This window comes from Platichthys flesus, chromosome 12 (genome assembly GCF_949316205.1).
Source record: "Platichthys flesus chromosome 12, fPlaFle2.1, whole genome shotgun sequence".
NCBI classification, from domain to species: domain Eukaryota; kingdom Metazoa; phylum Chordata; class Actinopteri; order Pleuronectiformes; family Pleuronectidae; genus Platichthys; species Platichthys flesus.
The window spans coordinates 20397615-20416088 of NC_084956.1; the positions used below are offsets into that span (position 1 = coordinate 20397615).

General features: G+C 42.2%; 1 protein-coding gene across 1 annotated transcript in view; it reads left to right on the forward strand.

Annotated features, from left to right (window-relative positions):
- The first annotated feature begins 3525 nt into the window (after positions 1-3525).
- sertad2b (SERTA domain containing 2b) overlaps positions 3526-18474 on the forward strand; it is a 41709-nt gene continuing 26760 nt past the window's right edge. Inside the window, exons 1-2 of the mRNA XM_062401142.1 lie at positions 3526-3614; positions 3934-4038. The gene's annotated coding sequence lies outside the window, so the exon portion shown is untranslated. The remainder of the gene's footprint in view (positions 3615-3933; positions 4039-18474) is intronic.

Consider the following 18474-nt stretch of genomic DNA (forward strand, 5'->3'; position numbering starts at 1 on the left):
CACTGTGGCCCAATAGCTCCTCCTCTCTGCCGCAGGAAATAAATCCCTGAAGCCCTGACTGATGAACAAGGTCTACTGATGCTGTTTTATCGTTAAATTGATAAAACCTACACGAGTGACTGAGCAGGTCATTTTACACCATGGAAATGGAAAGGGAATCATTTAAAATGGAATCACGTCAGTGTTTGATGGTTTAAAAAAAAGAAAGAGTGCAAGGGTTGTCTTTTTTATTCCAGTTCAGTCGATAATTATATTATAACACTTTTATATTTATAGTTTAGAGTCAGTTGGGATGTAAAGCATTTCACAACAACAACATAATAATAATACGTTTTATTTAAAGAGCACTTTTCATGATACTCAAAAACAATACAACATTAAAAGTTGAGCAAAAAAAATAACACAATATAAACGCAGAGTCCATGTCAAACATTCACATTAAAAGCAATTTCTGAAAGGGTGAGTTTTGATTAGAGTATTGAACATGGTGACGTCGGTGCAGTCACGGATGTGTTTGGGTAGAGAGTTCCAGAGGGAAAACAAAGGAAATTATGCTTTTTATCTGTTTCATGCTTATACGAGTCTCACCCAGTCTGGGTGAGTTATTCATCTGTGATGTTGATTAATATACAATGAGTTGCCCAAAGTTACTGTACTTGACATCTTTGCATTGCACTGCTAATAATAGATTTAAAGTGTTGGATATGTGAGGGTATAGGCAGCACAACTGGGACACACAGTTGATTTCTCCAGTGGCAGCAGCAGCAGCCTCAGAGAGCTCTTGCATTAATAACTAATGTTGTGGTCTTTATCGTTGTTTAAAGAAGCTCCGTGTCAGCATCTGCTTTTATGAGCTCTATCATTTCCGTTTATATTGGCCCCCCATGGTGCACATTCCTAAATAAAGACTTGTTTAATCAAATTAATAGACGCAATGTGACACTGGAGCCAGATACAGTCAGTGCAGCATTTGCAGATTGTTCCTGATTGTGTGGAGAAACAATGAAGATCTACAATGCCTTGTATGTTGTGTCCTATGTAGGCTGGAATGTAGAGGCAGTGGGAATAAACATAGGGCTAGGGTGGTGTCAGTCAAAGCCCAGCACTAAACTTTCTCCCTCTGACCATCAACTGTTCAATGAGGAATCCAATGAGTGCAAACTTTATACAAATCTTATGTAAAAGACAAGATATATCTGGTCTTTGTGCTGCCATGAAAGTACAAGTCTCAATGTCAATGTGGTGAATTTTCCAATGGATGATTTCCCATGGAGGATTTCTCTTAGGTAAGACTGTAACTGCGTGTTTTTCACTGGCACCTTAAGACTGGAGATGACGCTGCCGTCTAGAGTAGCCAGTAGAGGCCAAGGGGTGGCTACCAAAGAACTAAAAGTAGGGGTGAAGTTAGATCCGATTGTCAGTAGTTTAAGGTGTAGATCCTGGAAGTTGGCAGAGGTTGAAAATCGCTGTTGAGAAGGGAGGATGCATGAAGTGGAAGGAGCTGTCTACTGTAGGAGGAGGAGAATGCTGCAGTGGGTTAAAAGAGGCTTGAGCCTGGAGCTGGAAGTGACTGTGAGTGGAGGTTTGACCTGTATCTGTTTGCCAGAATCAGGTGGAGCAGTTGGAGGCCAGGGCTGCCGGTTGCTGGCAAAGGCTGCAGGAAGGAGTTAAGGGAAACTATGGGTGAAGGTTTGGGCTAAACCTGTCCGTCAGAAGATGCAGGTTAATGAGACTGCTGAATCTGAAGGTGGAGATAGAGCTACAGGTTACTGACAGAAGTGGTAGGTAGAGGTTGGAGGTGCAGCTATCTGCTATGATATCCTGTTGGATCAATGCACTCAGTGGTTCCTCATCCAACAGGATAATTGTTTACACCCCTCAGGTTGAATTTAAAGGAGTAGTTGATGATTAAGGAATTTGAGTTGCAGTTTCCTTGAACTGCCAGCAGAGGTCAATGTAAATCAAGAATTACCTCATCTTCCAGCCCCTCTGAAGTCCTTTGAGTGGTGTTGGAGCTGTGTGCTGACATGTTTGTTTGTGAGCACAGATCATTCTGACAAACCTGTAGCTCACTGGTAAAATGAGGAGCTGAACAAAAGCGACAATCTGATAAACGTCTGTACTCTACAGTGAGTTTATACGATCTTACATTACTTCTCCACCCATCGGGCCATTATAGCATCATGGACCTCTAGGGATGGTGTGTCCATAATCCTGAATATTGAAGTCATTGAAACTATGTGATTTGTTTTTGAATCCCAACATCTCTGGAAACTGGGTTGACTCATACTCAGTAACTATAAGTTCTACAACACCTAAAAAATGGTGGTCACTCCCCCTGAATTAAACTCTATGTGGAAAATACATGAAGAAGTGGACTTTGCTCTCGCCAGGTAAGTATCGTTAGCAACATCGGTTGATAACGATACATAATACACAGAAGAGCGTTATGCTTAAAACTGATTTTGAGGTGATATGTCCCAATTCAGGGACCTCCAGAGGCTGCGCTCTTCGTGGCCTGAGGAAGAAGAAAGCTTTCTTCGTGGGCCGCTTAGGCCAAATCAAAATGACACGGTCTTGCCTACCAAGGTTTCCTGTGATTACCATCACCAATACGTCTCGCCTCCCACCAACATCTGTTGCTTAACAACAGAGCCATAGTTGGTGGGAAAGTTTTAATATGTACACCGTTAACTGTTCGGTTGAGTTGAAGCGTGATACTAACAATTTAAGCATTGGGCGTCTCATCATCTCCTTGAAAATCAGCAAATCACCAAAGTGCAATGAATCCAGAATAGGTTGGCTGTCCCAACTGCAGCCTAAGAGGGAGGCGGCCCCTGACTTGAGACATAGCTCTTCTACTACTCACCAAGTCAGAAATCCAACATGGCTCCACAGCGCTACTAGTGGTCACAAACTCCACAGAACACAATTCACAGTCAACATCCAGCTCGACTTGTTCAACAGTGAGCCAGCACCAGTTTCCTTTAGATAAATATAAAATTAGATCCACATCTCCAAAGCAGTCATAAAGTCAGAGGACACACATTAACAGGTGTGTGTCTGTGTGTCCCCAGTGTGAACTCTGAAAGAGTATTGTGATGGTATTTAGATTACTTGTTTAGGCTATAAAATAATGTATTTGAATTATCTTATTGGAGAGGATTAATTCACAGTTTATCTCTAGTGTTTATGTAATCCACTTCATATTTATACCTAAATGTTCATATTAATTCCGAATGTGAATATGTAGCGTGTGTTCCCGCCCACCTGCCTGATGATGGAGATTTCCGTCCCTTTAAACCCGCACACGGGCTGTGGAGGCTGCGTGACTGCTCGCCACACTCTGCGTGTCCGCCCCAGCGCCATTGGCCGCCGCCGCTGTGTGGGCGGGACACGACACTGTGACTCAGCTCTGAGTCACCGCACGACATGTCTGTCACACACACAGCCCGCTGCTGCTTTCAGGGACCGTGCGGACATACGAGGCTTTTAATTCGTATCACATAAATATCCACACGAGGAGGGAACCACGGGACACAGTCACACAGATCTTCCAAGCGTGTAAATATCAACAGGAGAATGTAGTGGGAACTTCTGGAGTCGCATGTTTTGTAAGTATAGTTAATCTAACAGATTTTGTGTTGAATTGCTAAATGAATATTTAAATGGTAGCTACACTACTCAGAAGCTACAATAATCTGTAACTTCTTATCGCACTTATCATTTAAAATCCAATTGGAGCCTGTGTTTTGACTTCGCACGCGCAAAGTGCTCGTTTGTGTGTGTTTACGATCTGCTCCGCGGCACGTGAACGCATCGCCAGTGTGGCTGATCGTACATGACTTCGCATTGATCTGTGTCAGTGGAGACGCTGGACTGCTCCTGGTCCATCAGTGCGTTTGGTGAAACAGAAACTTCTCATCCTAACAGCCAGGGAGTGAGCGTTCTTCCACCGCCACAGCTACACCCAGAGAGCCGCTTCCCTCCATCATACCCTCCACTTCAGCTCCGTGCTGGACGGATCTGCCACACAGGGTGAGTGTCTCCAACTGCGCCTTGAACTCTGCTGTGTGATAATGTCCGCTGCTTGTTTCTTTGAGCCTCTCCGTGAGGAGGTTACGCACGGTTTTACGCACGCTGCCTCCACATGTAAGCACGCTGAACATCTTCGTCAAGTCTCCCCCTGGTGCGGTCGACATGGGACGTGTACGTGTCCAATGAAATTGACGAAGTGCTCTCGCCTGCCCACACCAGTCATACACGCTCACAGGACGGAAAGCGCTGCGTGGAATTCCCGTAACGCACCATTTCACTGCGTGGGACAAAGTACCGCCGAGCTACACTGGAAAACTCTTGTTAATCCGCTCAGGTTTGCTGTTTAAAGCAAAAAAGTGGTAGAAATACGCTGCTGATAGTTTCTAATACATACATTGAAACTGATTTTAAAATCGGCAATCACATGGTACACGCACTGTGGTATAATATTATGAAATATTAAATTTGGTAACGGTGCCCCCTGTTTGGACATCATTCAGCTGCTGTACGAGACAGTGGAACTGCCGTCCCGAGACGAGGGAATCGATTCTCAAAGTTCCAAATGTATGAATGTTAGTTATGTTCGGCACATTTCATTTATGAATTACTCGAGGGATCATTAGATTTCTCACGGAATCCAGTTGGAAATGTTTTTTTGTAGCCGCTAGAGAGACCTGGACCGTTTCGAGTTGGATGAACTGACCACAGTGTTCTCTGTGGAGAGCTGTTCGCTGTTTGGCTGCTGCTCTCTGCTTTACATAATCAGGTTGTCTTTAAACTCACTCACAGACACGCGCGCAAGCACGCACACACGCGCGTACACACACACACTGACAATCATATCCTGTTCTGCTGCAGCAGTCAGTTGGACCTGATCCAGAGTGTGTAGTTTGCTGTGTTAGAGAGAGAGAAAGAGAGAGAGAGAGAGTGTGTGCCCGCGCTCGCGCGTATGTTTGTTTGTGTGTGTGTGTGTGTGCGCGTGTATGTCTGTCTACAAGAGTATTGCTATATATCTGTTATAATGCTGTCATGACGTTTCCATACAGTGTGTTCTCATGAGGTGGTTAAAAGTAATTAAGTAATTTTTCGGTCAGGTGAATGTTTCCACTGATGCTGTTTTAGAAATCTAACTCCGAATTATATTTGACATAAAAACGAAAATACAAAAAAAAACATAAAATGACACATACCTAAAGATAAACCACTGGTTCCCAACCTTGTGACCTAGGACATCTGATAATAAAGTATAGTGTATAGAGTCTAGCTGAGGCCTTTTGTCTTGTCTCAGATATACAACCATCTGTTGTTATCAGTTCCAACCAAATAGTGATTTCCTCTGTAAACTACTCAACTGTTTCAGGCGCAGATAATTGGACCATCACCGGGCTATCTCCTGGTCTTGAAACGTATTCAATATTTACTGTAGGTAAACGTGTGATATTATTTTTTGATACCTTAATGCTAGTAAGATCATGACATTCCATTAACTTTAAAACACGTTCTGTGTGGTAATAAAATGACCTAAATTTAACCTAACTTAAACAAGTTTTCTTTAAATTGAACGATTAATGATGGTTTTATAGCTTTTCGACAAAAGTACACACATTTGTCACATTTTCTTTTCTGATGATACGTCATACAGCTATGATCTGTACATTTTCACTTCCATGTCAAATCTTCTCTATGGCTGTTGAATCAGCCAAGTCAGCCTGCCTGGCCTGTGCTGGCCTGGCTAGAGCTGACCAAAACTAATTGGCCGCCGTCAAATGGCCATGGGGGCTGCCGGAACTTTGTCAACGGGATTACACAAGCAATCAGGCCTCTAATTTAGCAGCTAATCCAGATTAAGGTGCCGTGGGTTGTCTGTGTTCCTCGCCAGAAGCTCAGGCTCCGCTGTCTGTCTGGCAGACGGAATCAGCAGCCATGCATCCATCGTTCGCTGTCTATGTCTGAACACGAAACACCCTCAAGGAAAGTCAGGTCCCTACAGTTCAACTGAAATCTGGTCTGCTATCGTAGTGTTAGTAAACCCATACTGTGAACAGTGATATCTTCATTATGATTTACAGAGACAAATGTGTGGTGGGCTTTTGCTCTCTGTAATGACCTGGATAATTTTGGCATACAGCTGGTAAACTGTTGCAGAGCACACTTAACCTGTGTGCATAGTTTGTTCATTAAATCCACTCCACAGAACAGGTCGGTCTCCATGTGCAAGTGAAGGACGTTTTTGTTTTCCCCTGACCAAGTTAAATACACTCAATTCTCCAGCACTCAAATGAACTGCTCCACAAGTGAGGTGCGACTGCAAGGGTTAAAATCTGAACTAAACACCTTAATAAGCATTGGATTGTCTCCACATCTCTGAGCATGGAGCTGTGTACCTGTGTCTGTGTGCTGCAACGAATACGACTAAAAATCCCCTTGAATAGGACATTACACTTATTCTTACTATTATCCACTGTATTCTCGATTTACAATCAAAATTTTATGTTATCCTCTCTGTGGAACATTTTGTATTTATGTGCGGTATATGGGGATATATGAAGTGCATCAACTTAAGAGTAGCTCTTTGTGGACAGGTGCTGTCTGAGTTTCAAACCACTAACCAGTTACTGGAGGGTCTGTTTTTTTCTGAACTTCTCCTTTGAATACATTTGGCATCTAGTATGGAGAATGTGACAGAGAGACTGAAAGAGACAGGGAGAGATAGGGGGAAGGGAGAGGGAGGGAGAGCTCTGTGAACTATAAATAGACAGTGGGAGAGTGGTTGTGATGATAGCATCACCACACAATAATCCTTCAGCAGGACCGGCATTACTCCGCTGCACCAGCCCCTGTCAGGGAACAGGTATCCCCTCTAATTTCCCCTGTAAGCAGGGTTATCTGGTGAACCTGAGCCTCTGACCCTCAGTGTCTCCATGTGTGGACGCTGTATTAAGCTCGTTAAAACGGACCTGTGGGTAAACAGGCATGTTTCACTGGGGCCCAGCCCTTCTAAATCCAGAATAATCCTTTTAATTTTGTCGCATTCAGGGGCTAACAGGTCAGTCGGACTGTCTTGTTCAATGTCATGTTGACCCTTATGATGGCTGCCACTCACCCACCAAATATCACCTATCATCAGCTTCATATTTCTTTTCATCTGGAAAAACTTGGTTGAGCCTTTTTTTTGTTACTACATTGTAAATTAATTCAACAGCTAACAAAAAAAGCTTATCCCCTTTGCAGAGCACTCAGTCAGGCGACAGAGTGAGTTCCCATAAACCTCTCCTTAGCATTGCATTGACAGCTAGTATAGCAGTTTAGCATTTACATCCATCCGTCCATCCACCCATCCATCTATTCATCAAGACATCCAGCCATCCAGCCATCCAGCCATCCAGCCATCCACCCATCCACCCATCAATCTATTCAGCCATCCACCCATCCATCCATCCATCTATTCAGCCATCCATCCAGCTATCCATTTATCCATCCATTTATCCATTTATCCATCCATCTATCCATCCATCTGTCCATCCATCCATCCATCCATTCATTATACCACTGACAGTTGCCATTTGATAAAAGGTGGGGTCCACCCTGGACAGGTCGACAGTCCATTGCAGGGACAATGCTCAGACATAAGGAGATCATGCAAATTCCACACAGAATGACTCCAACGAACCAGGATTCAAACCAGGGACCTTCTTGCTGTGAGGCAATAGTCCAAACCAAGTAGCATAATCCTGTTTGTTAAGCCTAGTTGTTTATATTTTTTCACTTTAAATGTTGAGAAAACAAGAATATATCATGCTCAGAACATATAATGCTTTCCTGGGCTGATTGATTGGAATGCAAACTTCCCCAAATCCTGTACAGAGTAAGACAGAGCCACTAACATCAGCTTGAGCTCTAATGGCGTGGTAGTGAGACTCAATGGATGTTGTAGGTAGAAAGGTGCCTCTTCAAATCCCACAAAGGTCTGTTCTGGCACTATACAACTTCAGAGAGGGGGTATGATCTCCTGTGAGAAATATCTAATTGAATGATAGTCAGTGGCTTCAACTAACAGAATCAGGCCTAATAAGTTCAAGGTTGATGCCAAACTTAAGAGAAGTTTCAGATTTCCGGTTTCAGAATCCAGAGATCATGAGAAGACACACCTATCAGTCCATGCTGTCACAGCTCCAGTCAAGTCATCCAAAGGCTTTGACAAAAGACAACTAACTGTGTGTGTGTGTGTATGTGTGTGTGTGTGTGTTCTCAGTGCCTTTACTGTGAGTGGTGTTCACATCGCTCCACCCCTTCAGGCACTGACCTCCTTTTCATTATTCACACATACAGCACCTTTTCTGGCTTCCTTTCTCCCTTTCTCTCTCCCAGAATGACGTATGTACGTACGTTTGTGTGCGTATCTGTGTGTTTCACCTCAATCCAACTTAACTTAAAAAATATATATTTACTTTGATGCATTAGGGGAAAACTGAGGGGACAGACACTATACTTTATGTGTACTACAGTACTTTATGTGTGCCTATTGTATGTTCAATAGTACACAAATCCTAGTCTCTTTTATTTCATTTTGATAATTTGACCAAATATGCTTTAGTTTGGCATGATGTGAAAAACATGTAATTAGTATTCCTTTTCTTTTATTATACGTTTATATAGTTTAGACTTGACCTTGGGAATATGTACACTAGGGACTGAAAGACGTTTTGTGAAATTATTAGAAATGCTATAGTATTTATAGACTTTATTTTCCATTTTTAATTATAACGGTTCAGAAGCTATTCATTTTAAATTCCCCTTGATATTTATATACATATATACACATTCATTTAGATTATGTTGTTATTATTAAAACCATAACCAACCTTGCATATTAGCCCAACAAGCAGCAGTGTTTAATGCTTTAAAAAATGAAAACGTGAAAATACTGTCATTGGAAGCTATGTTTGCTCCTCAGACATGAATCATGATATGAGCATGATTCATTACAACATCATACATCCTGCTTATTGCTGTACTCACAGTATGTTTATGATGAGCACCACAATGCACTCAGTATCCATTGATCGAGCAAGTATTATCCCTTTTTCAGATGAGAGGCAGAGGAGACAAGACTAAACATGTATAGATCTCAAGCACATGTGCTGTACATGCAGAACACACACACACACATACACACCAGCCCAGACACACACGGACAGGGAGACCGGATGTCAGAAGAGCAGCATTTGTAGAACAAGCATCTTAACAGGAGCCAGAGGAACAAAGAATTAATAATGGATGAGGCTGCATTCCAAGAGAGGATGGATGGATAGATAGATAGATAGATAGATAGATAGATAGATAGATAGAGATAGTTAGAAAGGATTGGATAATGATATGTGGGTGAGTTATGATTGGTAGATAGGTATACAGTAGGTATACACAGACACACACAAACTACACACACACACACACACACACACACACACACACACACACACACATACTCAGATGTTGAGGTATTATCATGTTACCTCCCTCACTGACTCATTGCTCCAATACCTGTATAGTAGTCTGTGTATTACATTGTGTACACTGATGGAATACCCCCTCCCACACACTCTTCCTCCCACTCTGTGTGTGACAGTGAGAACCGCTCGCTGCATTACACAACAGTGTACCTTCACTGACTGGAAGAGCAGTTCAACAGTGAACATTTGAGCATATGTGCTCAAATACCATGTTCTCCTTGTTTGAGTTCAATGTCATTTAAACGTTTCTCACAGAGTTCAGATCTGACGAACATCAATCAATCAGTCACTTTTTATTTGTATAGCCCATATTCACAGATCACAATTTCTTTCATAGGGCTATAACAAAGTGTGACATCCTCTGCCCTTAAACCTCAACATTTTAATCGTTGCATATTATTAAATGAAAAGATGTCTCTCAGTTAGATTGAACAATCCGTGTCCGTAATGATATTACACATTTTGATCACACCTCCTTAATGCACCACTCACTCACCAAAACTCAAACAATTATCACAATCAGTTTATCATTGATATTGTTAACAAAAGCTTCATGAAGTCTGATGGCTTCACAGTATCAGTTTTCAATCTGGTCCAAATATCTGATGTGAAAGAAGAAAACTGATGCTGATCAGTCTCACAGCCAGCTGAATACACTGTACTCTTACTAATGCTTGGTATGTAACAAGTCTACAGCTCCAACAGCAGCTCTGTGAGTGTGACTCACATGGTAGTTTGACTCAAATGCTGATGTCAGCATGTTAATATGCGAAACATGAAAATTTACTCTGCTATCTTATGTGCCATTCATTTTACACTTGCTTATAAACCAAAAGTATTACGCAAATGAAAGGTTTGACCTGATCGAATCAGAAGATCAATTACATTATATCTTCCTCCAAATCCTCCCACTTTTAAAGCTTATATTTGGTGTTCCACTCACTTTTTTTTTTTTAAATCAAGCTGGCCTCAAAGGGATAGTTCATCGAAAAGTTTAAATTACCTTTAAATACTCACTATGCCGATGGAGGGGTGGGTGATGTGTTTGAGTACACAAAACACTTCTGGAGTGTCAGGGGTAAACTTGCAGCCGAAGCCAATAAAATGTAAGAAACTGGTGACATATACTTTAGACGTAATTAAAAGAACAGAGTAAACATAGCATGCGTCCATACTGCTTGTGTGATGTTATCCAAGTGTCCGCAAGCCCCGACATTCGTATTCCACTTGAAACGGTGTCATTTAAAACATGTTTTAAACCTAAAAGTCAGCTTATATCTACCAATGAGGTGCATTCTCGGACACTCCATCAATACTTCAGGAGCATTCCTCTGCCAAGGCCCAACAGTCTCCCTAAATTCAATCACTAGACACATCAGTTCTCTAAATGTTCCATGGAATATTCTCTGGATAATTTGTAAAGCTGTAAAAACAAAACTGCTATCTGGCCATGTTAAAGAAAGTGGTAAAATTTACTGGATTAAATGTTTCAAAGGTTACATGTCCCATCCTTCTACCAAGTTTTATTGAAATTCAAGAATTTTGTGAAATCCTGCTGACAATCAGGCAAACAAATGGACAGGGTCAAAAACATAACGGAAACAAGACAAGGGACTGTTTCCATGTACTGTCATTACTGTCACTTTATTGCTTCTATCTGGTACGTTTTTTTTTATTTTATGATTCAGTAACTGAACTTTTAGCTCACAGAATTTCTTGCGGATTAACTTTATGTTTGCAGAGTTGCACTAACCATCACCCCTTGCAAACACTCTGTTGCTCGCTCATTCTTATTCTCAGAAGTGTGAGATTTCTGCTTAAACAGCAGAAACTGAAAGTTTATATGAGCAGGGTGCACATACAGTATATAATCCTTTCTACAAAGTCTATATCAGGACAGTCGGTTCTCCCACTCACCTGTAAAGTGCAGTGCATTGCCAAATATACAGTATAGTATTGCATTATTGACTGTTGAGCCCACCCTGAAAAATCCAGCCATGGCAAGTGATGAATGGCTGAGGGTCTGTTCAAGGGCCAGCTTGGATATTGGGGTACTTGGCTTGCAGCCGCTGCATGATCATGGCCTGATTATGATTATATACTTTGTTATAATGTGCTGTGTCAGCTTGGCAGCCATTCAACTGACTGATATGTGTCAGTGGCGCAGAGTATAGCATTTGGGGAGATTACTGTTTTGGTCACTGACTCAATGATGATGTGTGTAATGCCATAATTTGGGCTATGTGTGTAAGCAAGTAGTCCGTAGTTTGGAAGGCATATTCACAAAGCTGATCATGCATGCGCTTATAGCACCCAGCTGAAACAGGTGGATGCTCCTTTGGAAGGAAATTGGTTTGACTCCGCTGTGTGTGTGTTTCTTTGCTCCCTCTCGATGCAAAAGACACTGTGCACTGCAGAAACCAGAGGGGCTGGATTCTCAGAGAGATCAGAGGGATCATGAGAAAAGGAGAAACTCAACTGCTAAATCTCTTTTCCCCTCTGGATTTTGTCACATCTGTGCATTGCATAGTGAAGGGGAGGTACATTTATCTCTTTAGGTCTCTATATTCATTGATATTCTATAAACCTATGGGGTCTAATCATTTCTTGTTGGACCTGTTCACTACTTGTAGACATATATCGGCGGGGTCGTCCACTTACCTGAAGGCCAGTGGTGTGGTCCTCGGCTCCTCATGTTGGGTGCACCTCTAACTGACATATAGAGGACAAGGGATACTCCTATACGACGTGTGAACGAAACCACCTACGTCAAACTTGAACGACCATCACTCAACAGAGGAGATGGTCTACATCACCAATTATCTGCCACTTGTAATGCAGCCTCGACAGCCCCCTCCCAGACAGCTTGACACCCATTCACACCATGACACATGTCATCCAGACGCTTCAAATAATGGGCGGGCGGGACAACGACAAACATGTGACCTCAAAGGTTTAACAAGCCCACGAGAGGTCATACACGTCGGACCCTCCCGGCTGGATATTAGGAAGTTTCTTTTACAGTGTGATATCAGAACTGGCAGCTTGAATGGTGGAAATAAAGATCTAAATGGCCCACATGCAGTCTGTATGATATAAGTTATATATGTGTGTGCGTGCGTCTGCATGTGTTTGTGTGTGTGTGTGTCTGGATAGCTGAGGACAGTTCTCATGACTCTTGGCTGGCTTGTTCTGTAGCAGATTTTTCTGTCTAATTATTAATGAGGAGGACAGCAAACACACCCGTCTATCTCTGTGTGTGTGTGTGGTCAGGCGTTTGTGTTTGTTGTGTTTCTTTGTGTTTACTGGGACTGGCATTGGGCCAGTTTGCAGGCTGCCTTGGAGGGATTTGACGGGTTCCTGCTGGTTTCCATTGGTCACCACTGTCTCTGCTGTGACCTGAACCAAACTGGACAACTCTGGACAAGCACTGAGCTCAGGTGCAATGAACTGGACAGGACTGGTTAAGACTGGAAATAGATGGATGCTTGAGCAGTGTGTTCAGAGAGGATTGGACCAGATAATTTATTCCCCAATTTTCCATCCTATTTGCTGTTATGTTCCGTGAGCCTGCAGAAGCACCCCACATTCTCAGGTTTTCCATATTGTGTTGTTTTCAGAAAATCTCGCTCACTTTGCCTGTATTTGTTTGTCTTTGCAGAATAAGCTTGAAAGCAAAGCATTTTTCTGAAGGTTTAGTTTGGCTCACAATCACAGTGCAGACGGAGAAAGTTAAACTAAATATTCATTCTCAGTTTTTTACCCTCCAGCCGTTAACCTGGTCTGACTGCTCTCCATCTGATTTTAAAGAGATTCATCTTATTTTGATGCAAAATAGCTGCTCCATTTTAGTCGTTCTGCTCGAGCTGTCCCCTAAAATCAACCGCTGTGTCTTTGTGTTTGTGTGTTCATGCATCGGACATTGCAGCGTCAATCTAAAATAGGAAAAAGAAACAATGGAATATAGAATCGATAAGAATATAACAATGTGTATTGCTCCATGTATGATCAAATCTTCAAGATGCGGTTGGTGACATGTATTGACTTTTGCTGTGTACAGGGAGGATTACCAAATAAATATGTGGTACAATGAGTTGCATTGTTTGGCTTACAAACCCACAGGGAGCTGTTGTGTTTCTGTTTGGGATTGATGATGATGATGATGATGATGATGAGTTATGGAGCCCTTCTTTCAGCATCTTCATTCAGCAAAATGGACTGACAGTCAGGTTTAAATGGTCTGCTTGATGGCTCTCCTACAGTCCACTGACTCGTGGCTGATGACCTTTAACCTCTTCCCTGTCGAGGCTGTGTTTTGGCCAGGTGTCACTTTTGTCTGTTTCTGTTCATCCAGTCTGCGTCCACACAAATGCGATTTTTTTCAACAAGAGAATGTTTTAGCTCCACATCAGAACAAACCTGGAAATGCATATCACATGACCACTCACATACTGTACATTGGGCATGTGTGTTCCTTCCTGAGTGTAAACAGGCAGCAGATTCTCTACATGCAGCTGGTTGCGTAGACAAAGACAATGCTATAATTGTTAACTTTTTTTTTTACGAAATCCTATTAGTGTGGAACACAGACTGAATATAAAGATGGACGACACGTCTTCACTCCCTTTCACTATCCAGAGGTGAAGCTAAAATATCCTCATTGTAGCCCCAGTCTGCACAGTAGTGATCAGGAGATGGAGCCATGGTGTTGAAGTCCCAGTGATACATGTGATTGACCAATCGCTAGTCAACCTCAGCTGTCAATCATGCTGTTTTTATAGCATCAAATAACAAATTAAAACCACTAACCAGAAAAATTTACATTTGATCAAAAATCTGCGCGAAAAGACCTAGCTGAAATGACAAAAAAACATCCTTCATGTGTATTTTGACTTTTTACTTTGGTCCATGTCCATGGAGGAGGCAGGATTTCAAACGTAAACTTTAGCCAGCCACCAGGGGACGATCAAGATGCTTTTGCTTCGCATTTGGAGAGCTGTTATTTTCGTCCATCTTTATATACTGTCTATGGTTTGGACATATTCAAAGTGTGCAGTCGTAGGGACTTCTGTCTCAATCTCACCAATACAGGGAAATTCTCTGAAAAGGTCAAATACCTCAACAGAACTTGTAGTATAGAGAACAGCTACATTGTGGCTCAGCCCCCACATTCCTACAGATTCAGTCTGTAGCGAAAGGAAAGATGCAAGGCAACATCTGCATTTGAGGATCTATCTTGTAGAGGGGCCAACAGCCTTTATTACTTTCACCTATATTGTTTTTAAATAACGTGTCTCAAAATAACCCTGTGCATAATCCATACACACACATTGCACATTGAGTGGAAAAGGTTGTCAGTCAGACCTTTTAACCCGATGCTGGTCATTCAATGGTGAAGCGTCGTTGGAAAATATATTCAATCATGGAGACCTTTCAGTGACTTTTATTTTGGCGGTTAACTGGTGGCATTTCCTTCCTTCCAAGGTGCATTTTTTTATGGTAAAATTCAAACCACTACCTGATGATCCCAACCTAAATGACTGTAACAAGTGAACTCTGTTTTTGACATCTGTAGAAAGCACTTTTCAAACCTGACAGAAGAATAACAAAATGGTCATAACACACACACACAGAGAAAAATGCAACCCAGCAAAAAACAGAGCTTGATTGTTATCTGAAGTTGTAGCAAATCAGAGCTGAAGAAACCTGCAGAGTGTGTACTTAAAACCAACCAGCCAAGAGAGATTCTCTTTCATACAGTATATCATCTACGTGTGTGCGCTTGTGTGTGTGTGTACAGTGTGTGTACAGTATGTGTGAGTGTGATCCCCACAAACAGAACCAGTACATTTACCCTCCTTTTTGTGTCAACCTCTCTTTTAGACCAGCAGCACATGTTCTTTTCTGAGTATGTTTTTTGGGAGAGCAGAGGGTGGACAAAGGACTGGGTGTCTGGAGAGGGTGCTCGGGAGAGGAGCAGGGGTGATGGGTGGGGGACTGGAGGAAGGGATGATGGGTGGGAGTCTGCAGGGGACGGCTGGCTGGCTGTGTTTATGGATGTGAGCTTGGAGGGGGCAAAGGTGGGGGTATGTGTGTGTGTGCGTGCATTCATCTGCATACGCGTCTGCATGTGTCTAAGAGCATGCATGTGCTGATCTGCTGGGGAACCTAAGTGTGTGTGTGTTCAGTCGCCTGCCTGTTTGCGGGCTTGTGCGTGCGTGTGTGTGTTCTTTTGTTTTGCTCTGGGTTGCTGGGTGATGGGACCAGCTGGGAGGGTTGAAGCCATTCACTTCCCTTCTGCTACCCTGAAGGGAGCCAGCAGGGAGGGAGGGAGGGAGGAAAGGAGTGAGGGGGTCGAAAGAATCAAACCAGGAGTATGTGGAAGGGGGTGGTGTAATGTCTTATTGCTAAGAGAAAGCGAGGGAGTGATAGCAATCAGACAACACATTAAATAAAACCTGACAGTGAAAACAGAGAGGAAGTTCTGAACGCAGCTCACAGAGAAAGAAGAGAGAGGGGTTGAAGGGTTGGGGCGTGGGGTGTTGAGGGAGTGAAAGTGTGTCAGGCTGAATCGTGATAGAGCAGCAAGCTGACTCAGCCAGTCTGGTCTGGCGTAGGAGGGCAGCAGCAGGGGATGAAGTAATAGATTACTGTGCATGTAATTTGATTACTATAATCAGAATACTGTTTTCTAGAATATCAACATAGAAACTCCATATAAATGGATGATAGCACTAAATGAATTGAAACAATGAGTAATCTGATTGCAGCTACGGCTGCTGTCAAAAATTATTGTTATAATTCTTCTTTTTTTGTTTACGGTGATCTGATTACAAGACAAGTAGAGCCTCGATTCGGTTTCTGATCTGATTACATGAAATAATGATAACTCATAATCAGCAACTGTGCAATTAAAGCTACAACTGTGTGGATGCTGCTGCTGAGTACAGTGGCCACAAGTGACTATTACAGAATGATGATGAATGCCGAGACATACTGTAACAGGGAAGAAGAAGCTGAAGAGCCAGAAAGTCAGTGAACTGGCTTAATGTCTATTTTACAGGATTATCTGTTTGAAGTTTGCAAATATTAGACACCCTAAGCTATGTCTCATACCAAACCATGTAAGGCAGTGTACTCAGGAACTAGGCCCCTGAATGCAATGGGCGAGGGGGGGTTATCAGGCTGCGTCCACATTAATTCGTTAAAAAGAAATCTCCATCGAGATGAGTTAAGCTCTGTATCAGAGTAAGTTATCGCACTCCATACAAACATGCCCGATGTTGCATGTAGACGGTTTTAGGGGTTGCAGCATTGTCAAATGAAGGATTAATTGTAACATTTCAAGGGTACTTGGAAAGTACATACCTCTGCCAACAAGGCATACTGAGATGTACACAGAAGTTTCATCTCTTCATAGGTATTAGCACTCTAAGTATGCAAGATTTTTTTAAATCAAGATCTCTGCATTATTTATTTTCTTGAAAAAAGCTTAAAAACACAAAATGTTGTGGGTTCGTCCTTGGCCCATACGACAACCCTCCAACAAGTTTCAAGTAAATTGACATAGTAGTAACAGACAGAATTAGAAACATAACCCCCGTAGCAGAGGTAACAACTGCGAGCGACGACTTCAAGGCCAGTAATGCTTGTAATAAGTTTTCCATGTTGCCTTCACTGGTTGCGGAGGTTGATGCTGTTGGTTTCCCTCTTGAAAAGGACTAAGATGAGATCAGGCAGCTTACGCTGGTGTGCGTAATAATTTCTAAAAAGTCTTAATGTCTAGTGGTCCAGACTAGAACATAACCCAGTAACACAGTTTGACTTTCACTCATGAACGATGCAGCAGGAAATTCTCTGGTCACAACAACACGGAGCTATCTTGAGTGCAGCAGTCAGGAAACAGGAGGTAACGTATTAATTCCACTGTGCAGATCATATTATTTATTTTTTACTGCATATCGACACAGGGGTCATCCCTTATCCCTTGACATCTTTGTCAGTGTCTTCTATTGCACAGCTTCTCTGTTGCAGTTGTCGTCTGTCGCTTGATGTAAATCCTGCAGAGGATCTGCTGCTGTGTTCTCACATCAGCTCATTCGAACTTTCTGCAGAGTTTTTAAGAGGGGACTGTCAGGAGAAACTTTGGAGAATGTCCGGAGTCTCTCAGCCGGATATTCGGATTCTCATTTTCAGCCCCTACTGAGGATGTCAGGAGACTATGTGGAGTTCAGTGCATGTCTGACAGCAGCTATAAAGTCACTAAACTGGCTCTGTTAGCACCTAAAGTTTACTTAAGGTAGCTAATGTTAGCCTCCATTAGCCTCTGGTCGTGGCAAAGTTTATGGGGCAGAGACGAGGCTTGTCTTATTACTTGCAAATTGAACTTTTGAGTAATTTATCATTACTTATTGTTTCATTAGCGACATATTCATAGCTTCTGCATCGTCGCAGGCATTAGCAGCAATCCAGAAGTTACTGACTCAACCAAAAGAGCCAGAGAACATGTGCCCTACTTTTTAAATGGTCTTTATTTTTTATTCTCTTTAATGAAAGGCGAAGGGGGTGTTTTCTTAGTGAGACACACAAACCAGACAAGTGGAAAACATGATAATCCTCACACCACAGAAATTAAATGAACTGGGAGCCAGTGCTCATCAAACCTAATGTGTGAAGACACTGGAGACAATTTTGGGTCAAAGGTAACAAACAACCACTCATAATGAGTCATGATTACATGCAGTAAAAAAAAATCGGAACAGGAAAAAGGGAACACATTCATACATAGAAAAGTGGATATCTTTTCATGTAATTTTGTTACATATGTTCAATGTAAAAGGTCCAAATTAATTAGTTTTGTATCATGTTTATATGATTAATGAAATAACTCTAAAGTTATTTGATTAAATAAAGTTACACTTATATG